The following is a 15705-nucleotide window of genomic DNA, read 5'->3' on the forward strand; positions in this document are numbered from 1 at the left end:
CAGAATTTGAATTTATAAATAAAAATAATGAGGTGAAACTGGTATTTAAGGCTTCTCTAAGGAAACATTTCATAGCTCAGTATGGCAGAAACACATTATACAAATTCTTTGAATTTTACAGAGCCCAGAATAAAACCGCTAAACTGATTTCAGGATAATTCTTAATCTAGCCATGCTTTTTGTCACATCAAGGTAAACCATCATCCATCTCTGCTTTGTGTTTATCCTTACAAATCTGGCAGCTCCTTCTTTTGAGGGGCTTTACCCGGCAGCTGGTGTGGCTGTGCTGGAGGGAAGAGGAGCATTCCCAAATCCCTGCCTCTCCCAGCTCAGAGCAGGTCATTGCTAACAGGGGAGGGACACAGAGCCTGCTGTGTGCAGGGGCTGCACTCAGAAAATGCCTTTCTGGGGGCTGCAAATCCTCAGCTGAGAAATTCAGTTAATCCCCAGGGAATCCAGTCCGCAGCAGCAGGGCTTTCATGGTGGGCTGAGCTTTGTGTACAAACATGGCACAAAAATCTTGGCTGAAGAGGGGAGTTTGTCGTTCCTAAAGCAGGAGCAGAGCTTTGTTTAAAGACAGAGGGTGAGATAAAGGTTCCAAGCTCATGCATGGCCCATAAACACCTCAGCTCCCACCACATCCTGTTCCCCTGGGAAAATCTGTCAGAGCTCCATCTTCCATCTTCCATCTTCCATCTTCCATCATCTTCCATCATCTCCCATCTTCCATCTTCCATCTTCCATCATCTTCCATCTTCCATCTTCCATCTTCCATCTTCCATCTTCCATCTTCCATCTTCCATCTTCCATCTTCCATCTTCCATCTTCCATCATCTTCCATCTTCCATCTTCCATCTTCCATCTCCCATCTTCCATCTTCCATCTTCCATCATCTCCCATCTTCCATCTTCCATCTTCCATCATCTTCCATCTTCCATCTTCCATCTTCCATCTCCCATCTTCCATCTTCCATCTTCCATCTTCCATCTTCCATCTTCCATCATCTTCCATCTTCCATCTTTCCATCTTCCATCATCTTCCATCTTCCATCTTCCATCTTCCATCTCCCATCTTCCATCTTCCATCTTCCATCTTCCATCTTCCATCTTCCATCATCTCCCATCTTCCATCTTCCATCTTCCATCTTCCATCTTCCATCTTCCATCTTCCATCATCTTCCATCTTCCATCTTCCATCTTCCATCATCTTCCATCTTCCATCTTTCCATCTTCCATCATCTTCCATCTTCCATCTTCCATCTTCCATCTTCCATCTTCCATCTTCCATCATCTTCCATCTTCCATCTTCCATCTTCCATCATCTTCCATCTTCCATCTTCCATCTTCCATCATCTTCCATCATCTTCCATCATCTTCCATCATCTTCCATCTTCCATCATCTTCCATCTTCCATCATCTTCCATCATCTTCCATCATCTTCCATCATCTTCCATCATCTTCCATCATCTTCCATCATCTTCCATCTTCCATCTTCCATCTTCCATCCTCTTCCATCTTCCATCTTCCATCTTCCATCTTCTATCTTCCATCTTCCATCATCTTCCATCATCTTCCATCTTTCCATCTTCCATCATCTTCCATCTTCCATCATCTTCCATCTTCCATCATCTTCCATCATCTTCCATCTTCCATCTTCCTTCTTCCATCTTCCATCTTCCATCTTCCATCTTCCATCTTCCATCTTTCATCTTCCATCTTCCATCTTCCATCATCTTCCATCATCTTCCATCTTCCATCATCTTCCATCTTCCATCATCTTCCATCATCTTCCATCATCTTCAATCTTCCATCACCTTCCATCTTCTATCATCTTCCATCTTCCATCTTCCATCTTCCATCTTCCATCTTCCATCTTCCATCTTCCATCTTCCATCTTCCATCTTCCATCATCTTCCATCTTTCATCTTCCATCATCTTCCATCTTCTATCATCTTCCATCTTCCATCCTCCCTTCATTTCATGTAAGGGCACTTCTCCTGAAATTTCCCTCTTCTAAATGCACATTTCATCAGAAATATCGTGTTTTACACCAATTAATGTAATTGTCACATAACCCCTCTCTGGTTCTGTGGTTTCCATCCATTGCTTCTGCACCTGCACAAAGCACCCAAATCACAGGGAATTATTCACCTAAAGGATGCCCATGATTTATAAACCCTGTTGAACCAGGACCAAAAATAAAGCAGTTCCATTCCACTGTATTTTAGACAATTTTATAAGCATCAACTTTAATCTGTAATCATTTTATTAGGGATGAAATTTATAAATTCATCATGAAACAAAATGCTTATTACAATGGTTAGAACGCATGAGAAAATAGATTTAATTCAGAGAAGAAAGAGAGAAGCAAAGCAAGAAAGAAAGGAAAACAAATTTGTTTTAACAGATGAAAGAAGTAAAATATTTTAGGCATTTAAATAAACAGTGCTCTGTAAAGCAACTTCTAAGCTTTTCTATTGAATGTATAAAACCCCTCCAGCAACACTTTTAGTTTCAACATGGGAAGATGGAAGGAGAGACAAAAAGCTCCCGAGTGCTTTATTAACTGCCAGTTCTTCTTGGAGTGATAATAAATAAAAAATATTTCTCCTGAAATAAATTCAATATTTCACCAGGAAAAAGTGATTCTAAGTTTTTTTTTTCTCATGATTGATCTTAATGACTCTCAAATTTTGGAAGCTTTTGTGATGCTTATGAGCTATGAAACTTTTATACTCATGAAAGAAATATAATAATTTAAATTTGGTATTCCTAAAACCTTGGGCTGGAGTGAAATGAGGTGGAGATTGAATCAGATGTTGAAGAAATGTCTTCTAACCACAATTAAAATTTCTTCCTCTGGAAACCTGATAAAAAAGTCACACATGAGAAAACAAACAAACAGAATTATTTTTATAAATTTTAAGCAAGGCTCAGCCACTGCCATAGGTGCTCTTACAGAATTTATATTTTTGATATTTTCCTCTATTAGGAACAAGGCTGGGGGACTCTGCTTCCTCAAATTCACTTTCCATCCAAATCCTACTGCTGGGTGGGTGCTCTCTACCTCTAAATTCTCAGTTCTCAATTATAATTTCAAATCTGTTCCTTTAAATCTTCATGGTGTATTAGAGACTGGATTAAAATATATATATATATAAGTTAGTGGAGCATAATTTACTTAAAGTCCAGCTGAAAGAGCTGATCCTAATTGTTTTAAGTTTTCAGCTAGAGCTCAGTTTAAGTCACTTCTAGTATTATAAAAGCAAGCAAGCAGCTAATGAAAAAGAAATGGAACAAATTTGAATGAAAACGAATTTAATTTTTCTTTTTTTTTTTTTTTTTTGGTTTAATGAAACATTCCCAGTGTCTTTAGGGCAAATCAGGTTAAAACAAACCTCCTGCAGTCGAGTGTGAATCATTTGGAACACTTTCTTGGAGTGGTCAAGAATCATTTCCTCTGGATTATGTGATTACAGAGATCAAAGAGTTCATCACTGCTTTAAATAAATGCCAGCAACGTTCCATTTTTCCAGATGCCAGGAGAGCAGGGCTGCAATTCTCTTCCCCCAGCCCAGGACTCGCCCCAGAAGTGCTCTGTGCTCTTTATTAGGGAGGGATCAAAATCATTTTTCTCTAGGGGCAAAAAAAGGCAAAGGGGCCCTCTTTGCTCTCAGCTCTCCCCGAGGGGATTTAGGGGAATTTTTGGGGTTGTCCAGCTCTGTCTGGGGGCAGAACTGGCCCAGGAGGAGCTTCCTGACACTCAATTTCTGCTGCTCTCCAGCATCCATAACCTACAGAAATGGGGATTTTCCCCTTATCCTTTTAGCTGGACAAAACCTCTCTGCATTGTGTTCTCCAAGATAATTTATATTTTGGATCAGAAATGGTTATTCTGAGCTGCCACAGGAAAAAGAAATGGAAATACTTTCATAACTTTATTTTTTACAGGTCTTAGAGCTTATATTTAAACAAAATCAAGGGAAAATTAGTCTTATTCCCACATTCTCCCTATATATTGTAGGAAGTATTTCTGTGATTTACGTTTAGAGAATGCAGATTCCTGAATTAATGCCTTTTACTGGTGGTGCTTTTCTGCAGAGTTTATGTGACAGTTCTTCACTTTTCTGAATCCTCCTGATAATATTTATGGGAATCTTTGAGCCACTGTTTTGAACACGTGCAGAGGGAATGGTGAGTTGATGTTTTTTCAGAAATCAGCCTGACAATTCCCAGTTTTCAGGACTTTATCACCCTGGCTGCCACAGCCTGAGCTCTGCATTGCTGGAACAGTCAGATAAAATAACCAGCAGAGAAAGGGAACCATCTCCAAAAGCTGAGCTGGAGATCAAATCTGACTTTTTATAGAGGTACATGACAGATCTGAAATGAATATTATTCCAATCCATTATGAAAGTGAAAAAGAGAAGCTGAATGGGAATGGAGTGAAAACCATTTTTTTAAATGCAGCTGGAGAATTGTACTTGAAAAGCATCTGGGTGATTTTGAAGCCCAAGTTTTAAAAGTATTTAGGACTTAATTTCTTGTTAAAACACTTCATGTTAATGATACAATAATGACTTCTTAGTCCTGCAGAGAGGAAAAATATAGAAACCAGGGCATGGAATTCAGTGTGTTTCAATGGATCACACTTTGTGGACAGTGCTCCCTTTAATATTTATGTCTGAACATAAAATATTTAATTCAAGAATTCCAGAAAAATAAAAAAATCAAAAAAGCAGCTTACTGCTTTGTTTCACTGGGGCTTTGCACTGATCCAAATAGCTTCATAAAAGGATGTCTTAATTCAATTTTTTTTTTCAAATATAGGTTGTAAATGAACATCCAAGTTCTGCAGTGCAAACTGAAAAGCCAACTCATCAAATTCACAATGCAAGAAAATATCCAGCCAATGTTACTGTCACTTCAAATGGACTTTCATCTAAAAAAATTACAATTTTTTCTAAGCTAAAAACTTTTATCTTCTTGTTACCATCACATTTTTAATTTTCCTATAAAGGTGAAACTGAAAGAAGGAAAAACACTTTTAAACTCTGAATTTTTCTTTTTGAGTTCCTTCTTTCCCATTGAAAACTTCAAAAATTCAGAACAGGCTGAATACATTAGGAATAAAATAGAATTTAAATTTGTTTTTCAGTCATTTACATTTTTTTATCCAATCTGTATAAATTGTTGAAGCCAATGCTGTCGGCTCTTGCACTTGTATTTACTGGGCAGAGAACAGAAGAATGGAAAGTTTAGTTTTACTGAACCTTCCAGTTTGGAACATGGTCCTTGCATAAAAATGAAGAATTCATTGACAATTTTAACATCTAAAGTTATCTTATTAAAATCAAATTCCTCCCCCAACCCCAATTTTAATTTTCTGCTTAATCTGTGAGTTTAATTTACAGCCCTGTGATCTTTTTTTATTTGATTTCTTTTTCTCAACCTTGAGCTGGAGGCTTTTGCTAATTGAGGAATGGAAAAGATTCAGACAAAGGGACCTTCCTGTGACTGAAAATATGAAATTACAGCACACTTCCTGTGTTAAAGAGAATGTTTTCTTACAAAACCATCGTGTGCATTATTAAAAGAAGATCCACTGTCCTGGGCTAGGGAGATACAGAAATTTCCTGTCAGTTATGGCAGTGCAGAGTAACCCAAATGAAAAATAAACCTTCTGAGAGCATAATTCATCCTGGATTCCGGGCTGCAGAACAATAGAAATTTAATTACTTGCATTTCACAGGCTGAGCAGAGGGAATCCAGAAAAATTATGGCTCAAGGATGTGGTTTGTCTCTTTAAAAAATCACCTTTTTTATGTGCAGTGTCTACAGCAGCGCTGTCGAGTCCAAATGACTTTTCCTTCTCTGTTAGGCAGTGCTGCCCACCCAAATTGTTTTTCTTTTAAGGAAGTTCCAGCTGTACCACAAACACTCTCCCTCTCTTTTTAGACTCCTTTCCATCTCTTAAGGACTCATTATACATATGTGTTAATTAAGCTAATGGAAGTGGCTGGTGAAGGCATCTTCCCTCTCTCAGGCACCCAGCAGCTCTGCAAAATGAACAATTCCTTGTTTGAAGGGAAAAGGAACCGAAGGGCACAGGGACTTTATGGCAAAGACTTTTAAATAGTTTTATTATAAATACAGTTAGCTCCTACAGAACACATTTAATCCAGTTTGCAGACAACCCAATGACCTCATAAAAATCACTTTTTACTCCATTGGGCTTGAGGTTTTTTTAACAACACTTTGGAAATATGAACAAATTTTGTTCTTTTTCTCAAAATGAACTCCCTCTTGTAATATTTAGAAATAAATAATTGACATGTTCCTCTAGTCACTTATGAAAATTCTCCTGTTATTTTTTTCCCCCCAAATAAGTGCAAACTCTGAACTTTCATTTATTTTTGTTTTTACCCATCACAGTTCTTGGGATATTGAAAGTGTTGCAAGGTTTGTGCATCTCTAATCATTCTATTCTCCAGGTCATTGTTCAGATCTTTGGGTGCACAGATATTTGTGATTAAGAAAGAGAGAAGCAAAGGGAATGTACATGGCCAGAGGAGGTAGGAATTTCTTCAATTCTCATATATTTGGTTGGATGTAGTAAAAATTACTGAAGCTTAGGTGACTGAGAGTTATTTCACATGAGGAGAAGTGATTTTAGTTCCACCTAAGCCTGGTCTTTAGAGATTTGACCAACATTTTTCACACTCTCAAGTGTTGGATCTAAACAGAAAGGATTTTGGGATTTTCCAAGCCCCTCCTGCAGTACAATGTGGATTTTTCTGCAGGGTGGCTGAGGCAGGTGACTGTGCCTAAATCAGCTTTTATCTCCTTCCATGACACCCTTGGCTGCAGATTTTGGTGATGGTCCTTGGAGGAGCTCTGGGCTGTTCAGAGGGGGCCATGTCCAGGGAATTGAGAGGGAAAACAAGAAATGGTGCCTGGCACTGCCAGGGATTGGGGGAAGTCTCTGCAGAATGTGTGAAAATCCACCTTTTGTCCACTGAGGTGGTTCTGTCTGATCCCTCCCTCACATCTCCACAGCAAAATATTCAAATATTTTAAGAGAAATATTTGAAAATGCTGTTCTTGTTCAGGCCGAGAACTTAAGAAAGAAAACCCAAATCCTGATTAAATTATACCAAATTCTAATTACAGAATATAAATAATATAATTAATAAGATATATTATATTACATTATATTACATTATATTATATAATATTATATTATATTATGTTATGTTATATTATATTACATTACATTATATTATATTATATATAATTATCAATACAGAAATAATATAATCAAATATAAATATTTAAATTAAATAATAAATATAAAAAATATTTATATGTAAATATATAAAATTTTATATTTACATATAAATAAATATAAATATAAACAATTAAATTTTATTTTAAAAATAAATAATTAATTTTGATTAAATTATACCATATTGCCTACAGTATGGGTAGGACCTGCATAATCTTCTATTTCAACTAAATTTACCTTTTTTGCCAATACAAAACCTGCCTAAAGAGGTCCAAGGCACATTCGTAGTCCAGTGTCAGAAACCAGCACAGTTTCCAATGAAACAAAGAGAATATTGTGTAAATATATCCTGAGATTATGTACTTTCTGCAAGCTTGATTGCATATTTTAATTGCACCACGATCATTAAACACATCTGCTAAGAATAATTCTATTTTTTTTTTAATTAAATCCAAATTCTTGGTGTCAGACGAGAATTCTGATGTCACATTTACAATTCATTAGAGTCATAATTAAAATGTGCAAGCAGACTGGAGAATTAGAGAATATTTAATTTGAGAAGGCATTTTGTTGCATTGCTTCTGAAACAAGCTACTCCAGGTTTCTACAAATAAATTGTAGATTTTAACAACTACAAAACATTGTTGGAACAGGAGGATTTAATTCCTTTGCTAACGAGTCCAGGGATATAAGAATGATACATAAATAATTTTAAAAATCCATATGGTGTGAATGATTCCACCTCAGTCTCACAAATTTTTTAAATAACTTCACAATGCAGAAAGAATAAATCAGTTTAATCAAAACTGCAGAAAAGTTAATGAATTCTTATCTGCTTTTGATGTCCTGATTAATTCAGGCCATGAAACAGGACAGAACCCAATGGTAACTTGTCAATATTCTGTGACTTTTTATCCTAAACTAAGTATTCTACCCAAGTTTTTCTAGTATGAAAGGAAAAATAAATAAATAACAACAACCAGTGAGAAGGGAAATGGTTGGGATCAGTGGTGGCTTGATCAGGGGATTAACCAAATTAGCAACAATTAAATCCTTACCCTGCTCTCTGATGAGGGGGGAAGGGATTTAAAGAGCAAAATTTGTTTGGTTTTTTTTTTTTCTTTGTAAGCCATGAAATTGAAATTATAACAGCAAAGATGAAACTGTGTTTGAAGCAAATTCTTTTGATATGTCCCACAGAAATGCAATTAAATCCTTTCTCCAAAATAAACCTTGTGTTTGGGCAGGTGTTTGGGCAGGAGAAGTTTTATCTCTACAGAAAATGCCCAGGGTGGAAATTCAACAACTAAAGCTGCAGAGTGGATTTTTAACCTCTCAGCAAGGCCAGGAGTGATGAGGAGCAGAGAACAGGAATATTTTGGGGATCCCTTTGGAGTGTTCCAGGGAAGCCCTGGAAGTCAGCAGAGCTTTCTCCTGGGGTCTCACACCTGGCACAGTTCTCTTACGAGAGACTTTTCTGGGAACATTTTCCCTGGTTGCTCTTGGAAAGGGGCTCAGATGATAAACAAATCTTGTTTCCTACTGGAGAGTTACTCACTGAGTCCCCACAAATAATAATTTGCATGAGCCAAACAATAATAGCTGCAGTAAATGTTTAAAACTTTCTTCTCACATCATCAGCTCTCAAGCCAAACACTGATTTTTTATTTTGCTTTCTAGAATGTGAGGGTGCTCCTGGCTCTGTGTCCAGAGAGTTTGGTGCTGGTTTTTGGGTGCATTGCTACACTTTGCTATTAGTGTTGATCCCCAAAATTCCATTTAAATGAGTGTACAAACAGTGGGTGATGCCAAGGGATGAGGCAGAGCTACAGACAGTTAAATTCAATAATTCTGGAGTTATCAGTACAGCAAAAACTTTACAAAGGCAACAAAAATAAGAATAATTGTCTTTTCCCTGAGTGGAAGAAAAGCTGGAGAAATCCTGCTCTTTCACAACTGGATGATGAAGGAGAATTTTTATAGGTTTTAAATACCACCAAGGCATGAAAACCTCTTTATGTCCTGACAGGGAGATTGTCTGGATTTCAACATGTGACTTTATCATTGATGCCAATAAAATATTGTCTCTAGTAACATCCATGCCATTGAAATTTCATGCTTTGGCTACAAGGTCTGGGAAAGTCTAATTAAGAAGTCAATATATATGATAATTATATTTTTTTCAGATATTTTTCTGTACATTTGAATTAAAAGTTAAGTCGTTTTCAACATAAAAGATGTATATTGAAAAGAGGTAATTTCAGTAATGAGATTGTTCCATTGCAAACCAAGGCTTGAACAGAAATTCCTCCTTTTCAAACACAACTCTTAATTCAGCAAGTTTGTCAGATCTGTTTCATTCTTTTATTAATAGAATCTGGAAGTGATAAAGTCATAAATGATTACATTTAAACCTTGTACTGGAGAGAATGGAATGAAAATCCCCTCGTTAAAACAAAATTCCTGTGTGTGGTTTCTCTGGTGGAACATTGTATTTGACTCCACTGAGACAGAAACCCTCCAGCCCATTTTTTTTCCTCAAACATTGTGTCTTTTAAATCTTTTATCTCTCAGTTCCAGCTACAAGTTATCAATTCCTTCTAGGCTCAGCTAAATTTCTTACATATATTCCTTTTTTTCTTTGGAAGACAGGTGATGCTTCAGAACTTTCTCTTTGCAGAGAAACTTTGCTGGGTTTTGTTTGTTTGGATGTTTTAATAATTTCAACTCAGAGTTAAAACAGAAATTCAGGGTTTTGTTTCATGAACCAGATGTGTGATAGCCCCACTCTGAGTTCCATTCTGCCCCAGTCTATCTTTGGACCCCTTTGAGCCCACCAATATTTGCAGTCCCAGTGAAGATTTCACTGCTGAGCTGCAGAAATACAGCAAATTTCTGATACTCCCTGCACTTATCAAACGAGTGACGCCTCTCATTTGTCCCTGGCAGCCCATAAATGTTTAGTTCTGTTTCTGTATCAGCTGATAATTTAAAATAAATCAGATAGAATCACAAGCTTTGCCTTCATACCAAGTTACACAGGAGTAACATGGAGGAGAAAATAATCATTTGATGTGATTATTGATCAGCCCCTCCTGCTGATGCTGGGAACATTTCACAGGCCAGGGAGAGGCTGATTGATCCCCAGGAAGGTGGCAGAGGAATTCCCACAGGAATCTTCTGGAACATCCAGTAGATCACCAGCAGCAAGGATATTGGGTGGGAAAGAAAGAAGGGAAAAAAAAAAAAGAATTTTCGTTTAGAGAAGGAATTTTATAGTTTCAGTGTTCTAAACACACTTTTTAAACTGCATGGGGATTTAATTATAGATTCTGAATAAAGCAGTTTCAAATAATAAAAAAATAAATAAATGCATGAATAATACCATAAATAAATCTATAAATAAACAAATTAGATTAAACCCTCCTACTGTGAAGACTGGAGATCCACTGAGCACTAAAAGCCTACTCAGGGCATTAGGAGAATGTGACTTTCTGGGCTCTCTTGTCCCTGGTTTGGTACAAATCCACCCCAGACCCGGCTGATTTCGAGACAAGGTTGTTAAACAAAGAGAAGAAGTTCATTATGCAGAGCACAGAGCCTGGGATAAATTGCTTTCTGCTTTATTTGGAAAATGGGAATGTTGCACGAGCAAAATGATTTCAGTATCTGTGTCTGAAACTCCAGCTTTAATTGAACTCTGGGGATGTGGGGACTCAAAGTTCTAATTTACTCTGGCATTAAGGAGAAGGGAATGTAAAATCTCAGATCTCTGCTATATTTGGGTATTGTAAGATAAATTATTTATTACTTCTCCAGGCAGATATCGACTCACAAATACACACACATGATATTATAGAGATTTATATTTATTAATACATATTTTCTAAAGGATGTGCCATAAAGTAGAGTTGTTTCCACTCTTTCCATGGTGAATTTATGCAGAAGTCCCAGCAGTTTATTAAGAGCAAATTATGGAAGGCCCTGCATGGAAAATGTGGATTTCCAAGCTAAGCAGTCCTTTCTTTGGTGGAATTCAATGGTGTTAATTTATATTATATTTATATTAATTTTACAATTACATCTGAAACAATTATCAGTGTTCAGTGCTTCCTTCCTGTTAGTGGGTGTTTGATTTTGTGTTTTGAAATTACTAATTTTACTGCTAAAATTATTTACTATTAAAATTATTTGCTATTAAAATTACTATTTTAAATTGACAGAAGTGTGTAGGTTTTCATTCCATTTTTAATTACACAGAAAAATTGATTAAAAAACCCTGTAATTTCAGGAATTTCTTCAGAGCAAAACAGATGGACTTAATATTTCAATTTGCAACAAAAAATACTAATTCAGCTCTCCAGCTACCATCTATTAAGGTTATTCAGTTGACATTAATTATTTTTCTTAATTTAACTACATTGAAAATGCATTAAGTGTGAAAACCAAGGCATAATGGCATGTGTTCATAAGGTTTTACAAATTAAATTAATTTATATTTTACATTTCCTTCTTCATTTCCCAAGCCTATGGTTGTATGAACACCAAAAAGTCAGAAAAAAGACATTTATTCTTTGAAAATAATATTCTGTCTTTTTCCCACACCTTCTCTCTATTTAAATTTTCATTTAGAAACTGTTAAATCCATGAAATAAAAAATTACTTCTGAAAACGCTTAAAATTAGTGGTAGGATTTTAATTAAATGAGCTTGAGCAGGGGGATTGGACAGGAGGAAATTCCAATCTCACCCATCCCATAATTCTATGAAATCGTGGGGTTTGAACCATTCTGTGATCTGTTTTTTCCTTAGAAATGGAAACAACCTGTGATTCCAATTTTTGGAGTTTGCACTGGTTCTACCCACGATGGAAAATGCTGGAAATGAGAAGAGTGAAAAGGCCAGACTGGTGTGGTCTCAGGCTGACAAGGTAAGATTTATTTAAGAGGGGTCACACCTGGTATTTTCTTGCTTTCTCTTTGACTGATAAATGCATTTGAAATGAGTATAATCTGGATCACAGCAAAGAAGACTCCAAAAGATGAATAATACTCTTTGTATCCCCTCACCAAATGAATAATTTACAGTAAAAAAGGGCTTTTGTGGCTCCTGGTAATGTTCCTATTGAATAATTATCTGTTGGATTTCAAGGGATAATGCAGCAAGTTAAATCAGCTGAAAGGTGAAGTTTGAGTTTCTCAGAATTCATCGATTTTACCACAAATTCTGCCTTTTGTAAATGCAGCAAAACAAAGAAGGCAAATTAAAAAAAAAATATAATAAAACAAGAAGAATTTTTGAGATGCAGCTGGAAAAAGAGCACATCAATACACAATTATACATTATACACCATTCCAATCATTTCAGAATTGTCACTAGAAGAGTTTTCTTTTCAGAACTGTACAAGTTGAATTAAAATTAAAATAAAAAATAATAATATTGTGGTTCATGGATAATTCAGTTCCAGACTAGCTGTTAAGTATGAGCATGGCAGGATGTCCTTTATGACACCCTGAATTCTCTTTAATTCCTTTTAGTCTGGATGAAACAGAAAGGAAAGGCAATAAAGGACCAACATTTTCCTGTTAGCCTGACACACAATAATTTGCAGTCTCCATTCCTCACTGAACTCTGGAATGCTCTAAAGCTTTGTTTGTTTGAATTTAGTATTTATGATTATAAATTATCTACTCATAACCAAAGTCGTTTGCATAAGAAAATTATCTTCCATCAAGTAGGATTTTACTGCTTGTGTTTTAATACTGTAACAGCCTGTTAGTATGGAGATAATTAAAGGGATCCTGTAAACTCTAATTTAATCTGAAATTTATCCTAAAAAAAAAAAAAAAGATTAAAGAGTTGGTATGGAATTTAGCACTCCCCCTAAATATTCTCATAAAGCTCTTGAAACAAGACCTGGAACTTCATAAAAATAAAATGTTTCCTTCCTTTTCTGTCTTCACAAGCTTCTCCTGGCGTTTCAAAGCAGTCACTGTGAATTATCAGGCCTGGCAGGTAAATACAGTGGAGCCTTGTTCCACTCAGATTAAGAATGCTAAAAAATAAATAATAACTAATAATGTTATAATAAACTACTAATAAACTACTAATAATAATAATGTTAATAATAACTCACTAAAAAGCCATAATGCTACAATTTCCAGGAAGTTTTTCCCACTGGCAGAGGACAGAGTGTGGACTGGAACACGTGAGGTGATCACTGCAGCAAAAGCTTCTGCCTCATGGAAAGGGAGAAAGAAATGGGAGAAAGAAATGAAAGAAAGAAATGGAATAGAAAAGGGTTAATGGAGTGATGATTGAACAGGAATTTAAGCCAGAACAATCATATTTTGTGGTCAATACACCTGCTTGTAAATAGAGAAATATTCTATTTAATTTCTTAGGCCACAGCAGAGTTGTTTCTGTCTGTGTTGAAGGGTGAGTTGTGAGCAGGGAGGGAAAGTGCTGCAGAATAAAGCAAAGTAGCTGATATCAGGGAGAGATGAAACAGAAATGCTCCAGAGGTGCACACCCATAGCTCAGTGGGGAGCAGCTCTGGGTGATTATCTGAGCAGCTTTTTGCCAGGGCTGGAAATGCCTGTCCTGAGATTCCCACCCCTGCACCGAGAGGAAAATCCAGCTCAACATTTCCATCTGTGCCGTCAGGTTTTGTGGAAATATGAGTAACTTACCTCAAAAATGACATCAGAACCAGGTAAGTATTGTGGTTATTGATCAAACCAGAAATGTGATATCACTCATTCATTCACATCTCAGGTGTCTGGGTTTTTTAACACTGACTAAATTTTCTGGAAATGTTCCTCAGTAATCAGAGAAAACCACAGAAGTCTCTTTTTCTGCTTTGTTTGCTTGGTTGATTGCTTGGTTTCCAGATTTCTTTTAGTTCATTTATTTTTTTTTTAATGTCTGTTTCTAACTTAAAACATGATTACTTATGAATGAGTGAAGAAATTAGCATAACTATCCTAATAGTACTATCATAGAATCACAGAATGGTTTGGGGTGGAGCAGACCTTAAAGATCATCCCAAATCCCTGCAGGGACACCTCCCACCAGACCAGGGTGCTCCAGACTCCATCTATTTATTTTCCAAGCTTTGAATCTTACAAAACAATTATTAAAATTCCAGCCTGCCTTAAAAGTTGCTCAGTCAAAAGGATTAAAGATCCATAAAGAGTTCCCAAAAGTGCCCTCAGGAATGACAGGATTATTTGTCATTATTTGTGGGATGGTGGAATTTAGTAAAGAAACTTAGGCCAGCCTTTGAGAACTTCCTAAAAGTTCAAATTTCCCTCTTCACAGCGAAATGTGTTTCCTGCAGGTTTTGGTTTTACTCATTTGGATACTTGGGAGCAGAATTTAACCTGGAAAAGTTCTCACTGTGTGGTTTGCAGGGAGATCTCCCCATGAGCTGATGGAACCTCCAGAGCCCATCCCAACTTCAGTCATCCTGGAATTCTGTGTGAGTAAATGTGGGGTCCCAGGGGATGTCAGTGGGATTTTATCATTCACCTGTGACTGCACTGCCATAAAAATGCCCCAGAAACCACTCAGGGGCTCACATTCCTTGGCACTGCAAAGGATCTTCATTAAATGCAAAATTAATAAAAAGCCAAAGAGAAAAAGGAACCTCTCAAAGTCCCATGGAAATGCATTTTGTTGATTTTTTTTTTCTTTTTTGATGTGAACAATCAATGCCACTTATCTATCAGAATCTGGCTTCATTGGATAATGATTCTTTGCTGGTCTCCATCCCTGCATTCCAAAGGAGTTCTTTTGAACACTTCAGGATTTCCAGGCTTTGCAAGTTTTAACTTTGATTTCCCCTGCACGAGCACTTTGTCTCCCCACCAAACTGAGCTCTTTTAATGAGTTATTATCACCACAAAACCCCCCCACCACCTCCCAGCCTAAAACCACTGCTTCCAGTCATCCTTTTCCTCCCCACTCTCACATTCCTCTGCTCACTCCCTCCACCTTGCCATTATTTTATGATGGATGCATTTTCTGGGACTCTTTGTGTCATTTGATCATTGATCACTTTTCCCCTCTCTTTACAATAGATGTGCCAATACCAATTAATCTTGAACCGCTTGTTATTTTGTGACCTTTGAAAAGGCCACGTCTCATGATTTATTTGCTTCTGCTGGGTGCATTCAGAGATTGTTTTGCTGTGGGAGAATCTGGGGCTTTCTGTGATTTTTTAACTCATTTCCTCCGCTCCAAATGAACCCCCATCAAGCCATATTGACATTCTCACTCTGCTGGAGGCTGGTAAATGTTATCTGGAGAACTGTTCTGTTTGATTCCTTCATTTTAATTGCTCCAGGCGATTCTTCCAGCACTTAAATTAATTCTAGAGAAAGAAGCTTGCAGGTAGAGCAGAGGGAAGGTCCTG

Source organism: Cyanistes caeruleus, chromosome 10, assembly GCF_971803275.1.
Source record: "Cyanistes caeruleus chromosome 10, bCyaCae1.hap1.1, whole genome shotgun sequence".
Classification (NCBI taxonomy): domain Eukaryota; kingdom Metazoa; phylum Chordata; class Aves; order Passeriformes; family Paridae; genus Cyanistes; species Cyanistes caeruleus.